General features: G+C 35.4%; 1 long non-coding RNA gene across 1 annotated transcript; it reads right to left on the minus strand.

The window, feature by feature from the left end:
• Window positions 1-10,607: 10,607 nt before the first annotated feature.
• Window positions 10,608-11,301, minus strand: LOC139876796 (uncharacterized). Its single transcript, XR_011768300.1, has 3 exons — window positions 11,243-11,301; window positions 10,866-10,991; window positions 10,608-10,691 (listed from the first exon to the last, which is right to left on the minus strand). It is a non-coding gene; the product is annotated as an uncharacterized lncRNA (long non-coding RNA).
• Between the last annotated feature and the right edge of the window lie 2,753 nt (window positions 11,302-14,054).

The raw sequence follows: 14,054 nt of genomic DNA on the forward strand, positions 1-14,054 counted from the left end.
TAATAATAATAATAATAATAATAATAATAATAATAATAATAATAATAGGACTACCTCAAAGAATAGGCCTTAAAAAAAAATAACACTCCTGCTCAGAATCGAACCCGCAACAACCTCCCACTTACACACCCACACCCTAAACCATTGAACCATTGTTACATTTCTTGTATTAACTCGCGTCTCAACTTAATTAACATAGACATAACAGTTTCTCTTCATAAAATCATCACTATCAATCTAATGACCATCATTATTTTCGAATCATAACATAGCATCATCATCATTCTCGTCTAACCGTCATCATCATCTTTATTGGTGTTTCGACCCAATAGAAAACTAGAGACATAGGCCCAACAATCAATAGTCCATTAGTAAAACCACTTAAAACAATAATGGCCCAACTAATGAAACCCATATAATCAAACCCAATTAATCAAAACCCTGTTTAGCTTCTGTTCCGTAACTTCTTAAATCCTGTAGCACCGAATAACCAGTTAATCACGATGTCGTCCATCATCATCGTTTATCATCACGGTATCATCATCATCAATCATTATCATCCCTTTCTAGTCGTAGGTTACTTCAAGAAACAGAAATCACAATAGTCGCTATAGTAGTGAGTAAAGAAAGAAGAGAAAAAAAAAATACTGCAGCGGCAATAGTTGAACGGGGAAAAAATAACTGTTTGGTGATTATGTTGGGGTTTGCTTCGAACATTAAACACAGAAAATTAGCAGTAGAAGTAGCGATAGAACAGAAAGAAAAGATAACGACTGTAGCAGTGATTTCGAGTTGGTTTTTGTTCTCGGTTAATCTTCATAACAGAAACAAATGATGAACAATTGGTGATGAGTTGCGACTGTTTAAACAGGAAAATGTAACAGCTACAGCAGTAATTTGTGGTGGTTCGAATGAAATGAAAAAAAAAAATAGAGAAACGTAGCAACGGTAATAGACTGATCAAAACAGAAAATATGGGTGTTTGGCTATCTTGAGTTCACAAAGAAAATTAAGAGAGAGAGGGGAGAGAGATGAACATGGCGGTTTAAGGGTGGATCACGGTGGCGATGTGGTGGACATGGGTAATTCGAAACAGATACATGGGAAGGTGCAGCAGCAGTATGTATAGTGTTGAGGAGTGGTGGCGGTTGGTTATGCTTATGGAGATGGTGGTGGATCAATGAAGGTGTCGGTGGTTGTTCATGGTGGGTTTGTTTCTCGAACTAAAATAGAGGAGAGAGGGAGATATATAGAGAAAGAGATGGAGTTAGGGTGGTGATCAAATAAGAAAAAGAAGAAAGAATGAGGAGGAGGTGGTTATTGTGGTGGCGTAGGGTGGTGCACGAATGGTGAGGTTCGTATGGTGATGGTGGTTCATATTGGGTTATCGTGAGGTGATGATATAGAGGTGGTAGTGATGGTTGAAATTTCGTGGTGGTGAATGAGAGGTGACCGGAGGTTGGATGGTGATGGAGGTTGTCGACTAGCAATGAAGGAAAAAAATATTCGATGGTTGATCATGCAATACTCTGCAAGTGTGTATGTAATATATCATATGTATGTGTGTATATATAAAGATAGAAGAATAATAAATATAAATTACTTAAAGCAAAAACAGTGATATAAATAGATAGGATACTTAACTCCAAAAACAGTAAACTAATTGATATTACTTCAATCAATAATAGTAATAATAGTATAGCCGCCTGTCGACATATTTTAATATACGGATATTATATCGATGTCCGTTGTTAAACAGTTAACGTATAAAAGTGTTCCTAAAAATCCCAAATTTTTAGATTAAATATAATTAATTATTTCACTCATTAACTGTTTGAAACCTGATCAAAAAGGTTCGATAATTGTTTATTTTCTGTTCCAATTTATATGTACGGAGTACTAATATTTAAACTTAAAAAGGTAAAAATATTTTTTGACAAATCTAAAATCTTCGTAATCAATTTACACTCCAACTTTTATTTCAATCCTTCCTGGACATGTACAATATCTATATTAAAACTAACAAAACATCAACCGAGTGTTACCGACATTTTCCAATTAAGCTCGTAATCATTCATTTTCCATTTACTCTCTCTCTATATATAATCAGTTTTAAATAACAAGTTTTATCACATAATTATATATTATACATTTTTAAACAAATATTATTTTATATATTTTCAAGTAGTATTTATATACACATTTATATACACACACATATATATGTATCTATTTACAAATAGTTGTTCGTGAACCGTCGAGAACAGTCGAAGGTCAATTGAATATAGGAAACAGTTCAAACTTTTTGAGACTCAACCTTACAGACTTTGCTTATTGTGTCAAGAATACAAAATCGTATCAAGAGTTTGGTTAAAATTAGTCGAAATTTTCCGGGTCGTGACAGTACCTACCCGTTAAAGAAATTTCGTCCCGAAATTTGATCGAGGTCGTCATGGTTAACAATAAGAATGTTTTCATGACAAATATGAGTTGATAATAGAGTTTTATCATCATGAAGTAATATTGATTAAAACGATTCGATCATGTGAAGCGTACGAGTGAAGCTATCACAAAAGAGTGAAAAGTTTCGTCTTAACTTTTGACGTAGTCATGGTGGATTTTCGGAATTCAAGGATTTTAAGAAAATCTTCTATTCAGAAAGAAAATGTAATAACACGATTTATTAGTAACTGTTAGAATTACGGAAGAACATAAATATCAAATGAAGTATTTTCGTGATATGCTTAGAGTTTAAGTAGAATGAAAGAGTCGTGTAACATGACACATGATGAGGATAAGGTCTGTGAATCATCATCACGTTACATTAGAAATTTAGCATGACTTACTGTAATATAACCACGTTGGCCCGGCGTCATTATATTATACTAACTCATGCTTCAATTCCCAACACTTCTCCACAATTCATTCATAATTTATACTTAGATTTTACAGAAGTTTCCAATATAATGAAATACCGAAAACACGCAGAGGTAGATAATTTCGGACAAGAATATTTATGAAAATATCCTCAGAAATATCGAAGATATTTATGATGATATTTTGGAGTTTCTAAGTTCGAAGGTTGATGAAGAAAGATTTTTCGCAAGATTTTAATATGACTTCGGAATAAAATATTCTCTAAAGATTTCGATGGATCCAGAATTACCTGGATTCTTTGAATATAGGGTTTGGTCCTTGTATTTGTCCTTGGTCTCCTTCATGGTTAGCTTAATCCGTTTTTCAATATCAATTTTTCTAACGAGTGTTCCCAACACTCCATTCTTTATCATCAAACTCTTGGCCATTAGGCCATCTACAATTTTACTGTTTCCTCTGCATTTAATGCAGCCATATCTGAATTCTTTGGTTAGCAATCCGAGGTGTTTTCAAGAGAATTGTGTTTTAGATGATTAAACGCTGATGGTAATATGGTGGAATATAAAAGGTTCTCCGGTAACAATAAAAGAGCACACATATATATCAAAGTTATAATAAGGTTGTTTCGAACGAAAAGTCAAAAGTGTCTTGCTGAAGCTGTGACAAAATTTACTACTTTGAAAGGAATTATTAAGTTATTTTGGGTAATAATAACACTAAAGAATTAGCACGGCTACGTGTTAAACGTTTACTCAGGTTCCGAGTGTTTTTCAGGTGCATAACTATATGCATCAATCTTTTCTGTTGTAGATGAAGTGTGGTTGGTTCATTCTCTCGATTGAGGTGTTTTCAAGAATCATGAAAGGTTTGAACGCAGATTGTAATCACCAAGATACAAATGAAGTTTAAAATGAAATCAAGTGGCAAACTTGAAGAAATGTTTAGTTTCATATGTTATAATCAATATTTTAATTCATTTTAGTTGTCCAATATTATTAGTCCACAGTCGATAGTCCATAGTTAACAGTCCAATAATTCATATATAGTTTAATATATAATATTCGAATTAATTAATACGTTTCGTGACCCGTATACGTCTCAGACTCGATCACAACTCAAACTATATATATTATTGTAGAACCAACCTCAACCCTGTATAGCTAACTCCCGCATTACTGCATATAGAGTGTCTATGGTTATTCCAAATAATATATATAGATGCGTCGATATGATATGTCAAAACTTTGTATACGTGTCCCGATATTTAAAGTGCGTAAAAGTAAATAACAGAAATTAAATGACGATAAATAAAATGCGTAAAGTAAATAACAGAATTTAAATGACGATAAATAAAATTGCGATAATTAAATTGCGATAAATAAAATGTAATCAGTTAGCTAGGAACAGTTAGCTGGAACAGTTAGCGTGGATTCTTAACAAAATTTCAATTAGTTAATTCGTTTGTTTCTAACAAATTTTATTTTGTTCAATGTTTCCTTCATTATGCCACTTGTTAGATTTTGATAAGTCAAAATCCAAATATGAAATTGAATGAAAAGGGTTATTATGCGGTGAACGGATACGTATATCGGTGAATGTAAGTAGGATAGTAAATGACTGTTGAATCAGATTCGAAGAATGTACAGTGTAACTTATTAATGTGAAATCTAAATATTCCTCGGGTATTACCTACCCGTTAAAATATTTTCACCATTAACAATTTGTACAAAAGAATTTTAAATTACAATCTTTATGAAAACATATATACATATATATTTTCTTCAGATGTAATCATGGATTTAATGAGTCAATATGATATTAAACTGATTTGATTTACCATTAGAACAAGAATATATAATCTCTAAAACATTAGAGGTTACATAATCACTATGTCGAACTAAGATAAATGATGTAGAACGTCATGTAGAACGATGATTATACTCGAGGTACAGAATGAAATGTCGAAGCTGGTGACGCGGATGTTGTTCTTGGTGGTACTAGTGCTGTTGGTGCTGAGGCTGGTGATGTTACTGGTGTTGATGATACTGCTAGTGCTTGCAAATTGTGTACCGTGCTCTCTAAAGTTAACACCCGAGCTCGAAGTTCTTTAACTTCTTCTACTAACCCTGGTTGGTTATCAGTGTGAGGTAGAGGTCGGATATCTTCTCTAGTTCCGTTAATGGTAGCCTCAAGACGAAAAATTCTTGCAAAAAGGGTATAAACGGTGTTGCGAACAGGTTCGCCGGTGAGCGGGTCGAGCACTCCGACGTTAGGTGGTAAGTTCGACTCGTGATATGGAGTACCTTCTTCATTTCTCCATAGGGTAAGTATTTCGCGAACCCATCCCCACTTTCTAAAGAAATCACGGTAGTTGATCGGTTGGTGCGCTCCCGTCACGCTATCTTCGGAGTCAGAAGAACTTGGTCGATTCGTAGAGGCCATCGTATGCGATCACAGAAAATATTTTTGGTATGAAAAGCTTAGTGACAGCAAATGATAGTTGGATGGTATTCTCAATGCATAATATGCCTAGATATATATAGTACCAGGATCCCTTAAATTACGGAGAAATTTACGGAAGATATCAGGTAAAGTTTACCGTAATAGATACGCTAAGATATAAATTTGTCTATACACTATCTATGCAATAAAGGCAGTAAGGCATGTCTAGACTTAGGAATGATTAGCAGGAAATTTTCCACTAGGAATGATATACAATACTTATAATATGCAGCTAAGGTCGAAGTCCAGACTCGCTAATGCATCCTAACAACTATCAGTTAGACACACTAATGCAAGACCTGGTTCGCTAGGACCAACGCTCTGATACCACCTGTAAAGACCCGTCCTTATCCACCTGGACGAAGTCATCAACATTTGGTCCCATTGCGATGATCGACTCCAAGTAATGTCCTTAAATTGAGCAAATGCACAGCGGAAGACTTAATTTGTACCTGAGAATAAACATGCTTTAAAGTATCAACCAAAAGGTTGGTGAGTTCATAGGTTTATCATAACAATCATTTCAATATTTTAATAGACCACAAGATTTCATAATCATAAACATAATACACTCGCAAGTGTATGTAAAGCATTCTAAGTGGTTGAGCACTTGGTAACCATACTTAACATTTAATCACGTCGCATATTCCCTTTATTATGAAATCTCACTACACCGTACCAAGTGTAGTCACCGAAACGAAGTACTGTGCAACCGTTGAATACTGGTCGTCCAGTCCGGTTGGGGTTGTCAGGCCCGATAGATCTATCAACAGGATTCGCGTTTACAATACCCATGTAAATAGTAGTTACCAAGCTACAGGGAAGTATGCCAGTGGTACAACTCAACGTAGAATATATTTTTAAGTACTTGTGTCTATTTCGTAAATATTTATAAAAGCAGCGCATGTATTCTCAGCCCAAAAATATATATTGCAAAAGCAATTAAAAAGGGAGCAAATGAAACTCACCATACTGTATTTTGTAGTAAAAATACATAGAACGAAAATTAACAAGTGTAGGATTGACCTCGGATTCACGAACCTATATCGAGTATATATATTAATACAAATAATCGTAATCAAGCAAATTTTTATATCAAATCTTAAATTATTTGTATATATATTTAAAATAGTTAATATTTTTAATATAAAATTATAGGTAATGTTAATATAATTTTAGTATAAGTATATTTTTATATACAAAATATTTATTTATTATAATGATACAATAATAATAACAATGAAAATGAAATTTTTAAATAAAAAGGTAGTTTTACTAATAATATTAGTTAATATAAATCTTAAGAAAAATGATAATTTTAAATGATACTTTTGATATCACTAATAATTTTAATCAAAATTATAATTTAAAAATAAAAGTTCTTTTAATAATAATAATAATAATAATAATAATAATAATAATAATAATAATAATAATAATAATAATAATAATAATAATAGGACTACCTCAAAGAATAGGCCTTAAAAAAAAATAACACTCCTGCTCAGAATCGAACCCGCAACAACCTCCCACTTACACACCCACACCCTAAACCATTGAACCATTGTTACATTTCTTGTATTAACTCGCGTCTCAACTTAATTAACATAGACATAACAGTTTCTCTTCATAAAATCATCACTATCAATCTAATGACCATCATTATTTTCGAATCATAACATAGCATCATCATCATTCTCGTCTAACCGTCATCATCATCTTTATTGGTGTTTCGACCCAATAGAAAACTAGAGACATAGGCCCAACAATCAATAGTCCATTAGTAAAACCACTTAAAACAATAATGGCCCAACTAATGAAACCCATATAATCAAACCCAATTAATCAAAACCCTGTTTAGCTTCTGTTCCGTAACTTCTTAAATCCTGTAGCACCGAATAACCAGTTAATCACGATGTCGTCCATCATCATCGTTTATCATCACGGTATCATCATCATCAATCATTATCATCCCTTTCTAGTCGTAGGTTACTTCAAGAAACAGAAATCACAATAGTCGCTATAGTAGTGAGTAAAGAAAGAAGAGAAAAAAAAAAAATACTGCAGCGGCAATAGTTGAACGGGGAAAAAATAACTGTTTGGTGATTATGTTGGGGTTTGCTTCGAACATTAAACACAGAAAATTAGCAGTAGAAGTAGCGATAGAACAGAAAGAAAAGATAACGACTGTAGCAGTGATTTCGAGTTGGTTTTTGTTCTCGGTTAATCTTCATAACAGAAACAAATGATGAACAATTGGTGATGAGTTGCGACTGTTTAAACAGGAAAATGTAACAGCTACAGCAGTAATTTGTGGTGGTTCGAATGAAATGAAAAAAAAAAAATAGAGAAACGTAGCAACGGTAATAGACTGATCAAAACAGAAAATATGGGTGTTTGGCTATCTTGAGTTCACAAAGAAAATTAAGAGAGAGAGGGGAGAGAGATGAACATGGCGGTTTAAGGGTGGATCACGGTGGCGATGTGGTGGACATGGGTAATTCGAAACAGATACATGGGAAGGTGCAGCAGCAGTATGTATAGTGTTGAGGAGTGGTGGCGGTTGGTTATGCTTATGGAGATGGTGGTGGATCAATGAATGTGTCGGTGGTTGTTCATGGTGGGTTTGTTTCTCGAACTAAAATAGAGGAGAGAGGGAGATATATAGAGAAAGAGATGGAGTTAGGGTGGTGATCAAATAAGAAAAAGAAGAAAGAATGAGGAGGAGGTGGTTATTGTGGTGGCGTAGGGTGGTGCACGAATGGTGAGGTTCGTATGGTGATGGTGGTTCATATTGGGTTATCGTGAGGTGATGATATAGAGGTGGTAGTGATGGTTGAAATTTCGTGGTGGTGAATGAGAGGTGACCGGAGGTTGGATGGTGATGGAGGTTGTCGACTAGCAATGAAGGAAAAAAATATTCGATGGTTGATCATGCAATACTCTGCAAGTGTGTATGTAATATATCATATGTATGTGTGTATATATAAAGATAGAAGAATAATAAATATAAATTACTTAAAGCAAAAACAGTGATATAAATAGATAGGATACTTAACTCCAAAAACAGTAAACTAATTGATATTACTTCAATCAATAATAGTAATAATAGTATAGCCGCCTGTCGACATATTTTAATATACGGATATTATATCGATGTCCGTTGTTAAACAGTTAACGTATAAAAGTGTTCCTAAAAATCCCAAATTTTTAGATTAAATATAATTAATTATTTCACTCATTAACTGTTTGAAACCTGATCAAAAAGGTTCGATAATTGTTTATTTTCTGTTCCAATTTATATGTACGGAGTACTAATATTTAAACTTAAAAAGGTAAAAATATTTTTTGACAAATCTAAAATCTTCGTAATCAATTTACACTCCAACTTTTATTTCAATCCTTCCTGGACATGTACAATATCTATATTAAAACTAACAAAACATCAACCGAGTGTTACCGACATTTTCCAATTAAACTCGTAATCATTCATTTTCCATTTACTCTCTCTCTATATATAATCAGTTTTAAATAACAAGTTTTATCACATAATTATATATTATACATTTTTAAACAAATATTATTTTATATATTTTCAAGTAGTATTTATATACACATTTATATACACACACATATATATGTATCTATTTACAAATAGTTGTTCGTGAACCGTCGAGAACAGTCGAAGGTCAATTGAATATAGGAAACAGTTCAAACTTTTTGAGACTCAACCTTACAGACTTTGCTTAATGTGTCAAGAATACAAAATCGTATCAAGAGTTTGGTTAAAATTAGTCGAAATTTTCCGGGTCGTGACAGGTGGCGGCGGTTCTTGTGTATCAAAACGTGCACGAAAAAACGTCCTTGCCATTCTGTTTCTATACTGCTCTGCAGCCTTTTTAGCATCTCCAATGTTGTCAACCTCCTCCCTTCCATAAATAATCCTCTCCATATGTATGCACACCCAAACCCCACAATCACCATGACCACCAGTCTGCATTGGCACAACAGGACCAGGTTCAATCATCAACTCCACACTCTCTTTATTTTCATAGTATCCGACAATTTGGGAGTCTTGCGTCTTGTTAAAATAGTCAATCGCCTTCAAGTACACTGGCAAGTTGTCACCCAAAATCTTGAAAAATGCGTCAAGTTTTTTTTCACTGACACATCCGGGTAAACTGTCGTACACAAAAACCTTCATTTCTTCTAACTTCAACTGAAGCAGCAGGAAATGTTCTTCGTCATAAAAATGTATTGGGATCAAGACCTGTAACAGACAGGCAGAAAGGTTAAAACAAAACAACAGATGCAAGGACGCAAGATAAACCTTGCGAACACCCAAAACATACGCAAGGGCGCAAGGTCAACCTTGCGACAAAGGGACGAAAGGACGCAAGATAAACCTTGCGTAGCAAAAACACACGCAAGCCGCAAGGTTGACCTTGCGACATAGACACGTAAGGACGCAAGGGGGAACTTGCGTCCAGTAACCAAGACGCAAGGTCGCAAGAATGTCCTTGCGTCTGCTCCAGAACAACAAATGCTGTAAAAATTCTTGTGTTTACCTGATCACAGTCAGCCCAAGATGGATATAGGTCAACACTGCCGTATCCAAGTCCAATTAAGTACATGTAATCTTGAGGATTTTGGCCAATAATTCCCTCTCCATCTGTTGTAGATTCCTCCTGCGTGTCCACCTCCTTCTGAGTATTGTCAAAATAAGTGTTGAACCTCTCAAACATGTTCAGGAATCCCAGTGGAATAATAGTCCATCTAGAACTAGCCTTAAGCACCTCAGCTGGAAACTCAGGAGTGGCATAAACTTGACTGGCTCGGGGGAGAAATCTCTGACGATATCTCAACAGAAATGTAGCTCAGCCGTCAATGTGCTATAAATATAACAAGTTAACATATACAGTGTAACCTTAGTATAATTTATAAATTGTATAAAATTATATAAAATTAACAAAAGAATAACAAAATAACAAACTTACCAAGTTATCCAAATAACCAGAATACCCTAATGCCAGTAATCGAAGTCAAAACTCTTGATTTATAAAAATGAATTGCTCATTTTGAAAGATGGACATGCAACGCGTCTCTTGCTTGCTCTCAATCATTGTCTTTGGATCTTTTGCTGGACCTGCATGCTTTCTACCATCTCTCCAGGCATTAGGTGGCGGTGGTTGCAGAGTTCTTTGATCATTTATAAACAAGTCAATCATCTCCCAAATTTCTTCCTCAGTAGCCCAGTCTTGTTCCTTTCTTTTTCTCTTAGTCACTTTAACAGGCTGCTTATCAACACTAACCTACAATAATTATGGGAAACAAGGTTAATATAAATTAATTCAAACAGACGCAAGGACGCAAACATAATCTTGCGTGTGTGGAATACACCACACGCAAGGACGCAAGAACAACCTTGCGCCTAAAAGATAACAGACGCAAGGACGCAAATGATTGTTTGCGCCAGCCAAACTTACCTCTGCTGCTGCATCTGTGTCCATGGGTACCACATCCTCATTAATTTGTTGTTGACCTTGATCTTCTTCAGTCCCTAACTTTACAGCATTCATGCTTTCCACTTTCTCAATCACATCTTTTGACAACTGAGTAAAATACAAATGCTAACTTAGTAAACAACCATACGCAAGGACGCAAACTCAACCTTGCGACAAGCCCACGCAAGGACGCAAGTACAACCTTGCGTGCCTAGAAGCCAAGACGCAAGAACACTCTTGCGACACGCAAGGACGCAAGGCATGTCCTGCGTCCGAGACAGTAACAGAAAATAACATTAAATAGCCATTGTTTATTGCAATAATTTAACATACAACTTTTTTAATTTGCTGGGCTGTACCTTCTCAATGGGTTTTCTGTACCCAGGTGTTGTGAATGGGGACCTTAATACACCAGTTGCCTTTCTTTCTCTGATTCCATGTCGAATGTGCATTGGACACGGCCTTTCAGTCTCATTATCAGACAAAGATCGATTGAAAGACATATCATCATCCTAAACACAATAAATAACATAAGTAATAAATAAATCAATAAATCAATTCAATTAATACCAAAATAATAATAAATAAATCAACATAAATCAATTCAATTCAATGTACCTGATATTGTTGTTGTTGTTGTTGTTGCGATAAAAGTTCTTCTTGTTGCATAACAAGTTTTTTGCAATCAATTAACTCTTTCTCTTGTTTGTCCACCCGCTTTGTCAACAACTCTAACATACGATGTAAATTGTGTACATCGTGAAGGCCCTCTGTATGAACATCTTCTGTTGAATGCTTGTGGTGTGTCTGCTCAGACCCATTAACAACTGGATCATCTGTATCAACTTCATTATCCTGGACCTCAACCTCGATCTCATCTTCTGGTACCTTTCCTCCTCTAAAGTACACGTCACTCTGAATCCACCATTGACAACTCTGCTCTGTTTCAGTTGGCTGCAGACCACGAAAAGGTCTCTTTTTCTTGGGACACTCATCCTACAATTAATTATTAATTATTTAATTATCAAATAAGAATATTAGCAGAAACCAATACGCAAAGACGTAAAGAAAAGCTTGCGTCCGTGTACGCAAGGGCGCAAACAACTCTTGCGTTGAGGAACAAAACCACACGCAAGGACGCAAGGTCCACCTTGTGTCTACATAAAAACACACGCAAGGACGCAAGGGATACCTTGCGCCCATACCAGAACCTGTCTGTAAACAGATAACAGATAAACTACACAACAATTTAGGATAGGCTAACATTTTAAAAATGTAACTAACCTGAATATGTAGGAGTTTAAGGTATTCAGACATTCCAAATGACTCGGCAGATGAACGCTTCCAAAAAAGAGCCCTCGGTACTTCATTCTTGTCAGTCTTTTTTGCAAACGGTTTAATGGTACGACGGTAAGACTCAAGAATCCAAATCTACAAATAAAAAAACAATTAATTTAATTTATGTTACATCTTAAATATTAACATTAAATAAAAAATATTCAACCATTTACCTTGAAAGCCCACATAAATTCCGCGAAACTGTACGCCTTTCCACTCTCTAATTGGCTTTCACGAATAACAAAGCCTTCACTAACCGCTTCGTAAGTTGGCTCCCAAATACGAGACCCCCATGGGTACTGATTAACACGCGATAACTCTTCGACTAGCCATAAAAACTTTTTATTCACAACATGGATCCCTTGTTTACCCATAAAACCTCTCTCTAGAATCAAGATAATTGCTAATCGCACCACATCATCATCACTAATACGGCTGTGATCAGATTTTAAAAGCATCTTTTCAACATCACTAATCAAAACATTTTGAGAATCTTTAAAACCCTTAAATAAACATCGTCTAATAGGTGCGGTCTGGACGTCATAATTCTTCGGGATGTAATGTGCCATGTCCGTCCGGCTACTAAACAAAAAAACCGTCACAAGACAAAATTCACGGCGACCAAATCTAATCGAAAAATTGTTCTGAAAATGAAACCATATATCCTCATGCTCATCGGGGTACTTAACATTATCCAGTCTTTTCGGCCGCACACTCTTCCGTTGAAGCATGCAATGTACAAGCCCGGGATCATTACCAAAGTATTCTAGATCTAACCATGGACCAAAACACGTTTCTTTAAACTTTTTAATTTGATTCTCAGTCATGACCTTCTTCACATCCCCTATAACGCTCAACTTATTCTTCATCGTTAACTTTCCTTCCACAAATCCCTGCATAAGTAACTTTAAAATTAGCAGAAAGTACAACGACGCAAGGACGCAAGATAAAACTTGCGTCCGTTTAATAGACCAACGCAAGGACGCAAAGACATGTTTCTGGCGACACGCAAGGACGCAAATATAACCTTGCGTCCACTAACGATGCGTACGCAAGCACGCAAACTAGGCCTTGCGTCTGATTAATTTCCATAATTTTACGAGCAGTTTATGTATGTTTCACTCGACCATATAACCTAAAATACAGTTGCATGTCATAAAACAACGATTGTACTTCATTAAACACAAATACACCTCGAAGAGACATTTCATCGAGCAGTTGGTGTGCACATTTATACAATTCGCATCGAACCCAAAATAAACCGATAAAACACACATAAATAACAAAGTAATCACTAACCTGGGTGCTCGCCATCGTAGAGAGGTTGGTTCCTTGATTATTAGCTTGATTACCTCGTGAAAACCCTATTTATTTTGCGTGAAAACCCTAATACTTCGTGTAAACGCTTGTAGGCTAGAATAAGAGGTCACGGTGGTGGCAAGAGGGGTTAGGTGGTGGTGGAGATGATGAAGGAGGAGAATCTGGTAATAGTAATGGAAGCGATGAAGAGGGTTTGCGTTTGTGCTTGCGTTTTTGCGAATTCCCTGTGTTACTGTTTATTTGCGTGTTTGCGAAGTCGGATGAAAGTGTGGAGCGACGGGTTTAAACATGTCATTTAACCGTGATTTTTTTAGAAGAATACGCAAGGACGCAAGGTCGCAAGGTACCTTGCGCCTTGCGAGGGCATTTTGTCAATTTTTTTTTTTTTTGGCTCTGGTCCAAGGGGTAAAAAATATTTGGGCATTTTGGTGATAATTCCAACATATAGTAATTATTAAGTGTCTAATTGTTCAAAATCTTAATAATTTAAATGTTTTAACTTTTTTTATCGGC

This window comes from Rutidosis leptorrhynchoides, chromosome 11 (genome assembly GCF_046630445.1).
Source record: "Rutidosis leptorrhynchoides isolate AG116_Rl617_1_P2 chromosome 11, CSIRO_AGI_Rlap_v1, whole genome shotgun sequence".
NCBI lineage: Eukaryota > Viridiplantae > Streptophyta > Magnoliopsida > Asterales > Asteraceae > Rutidosis > Rutidosis leptorrhynchoides.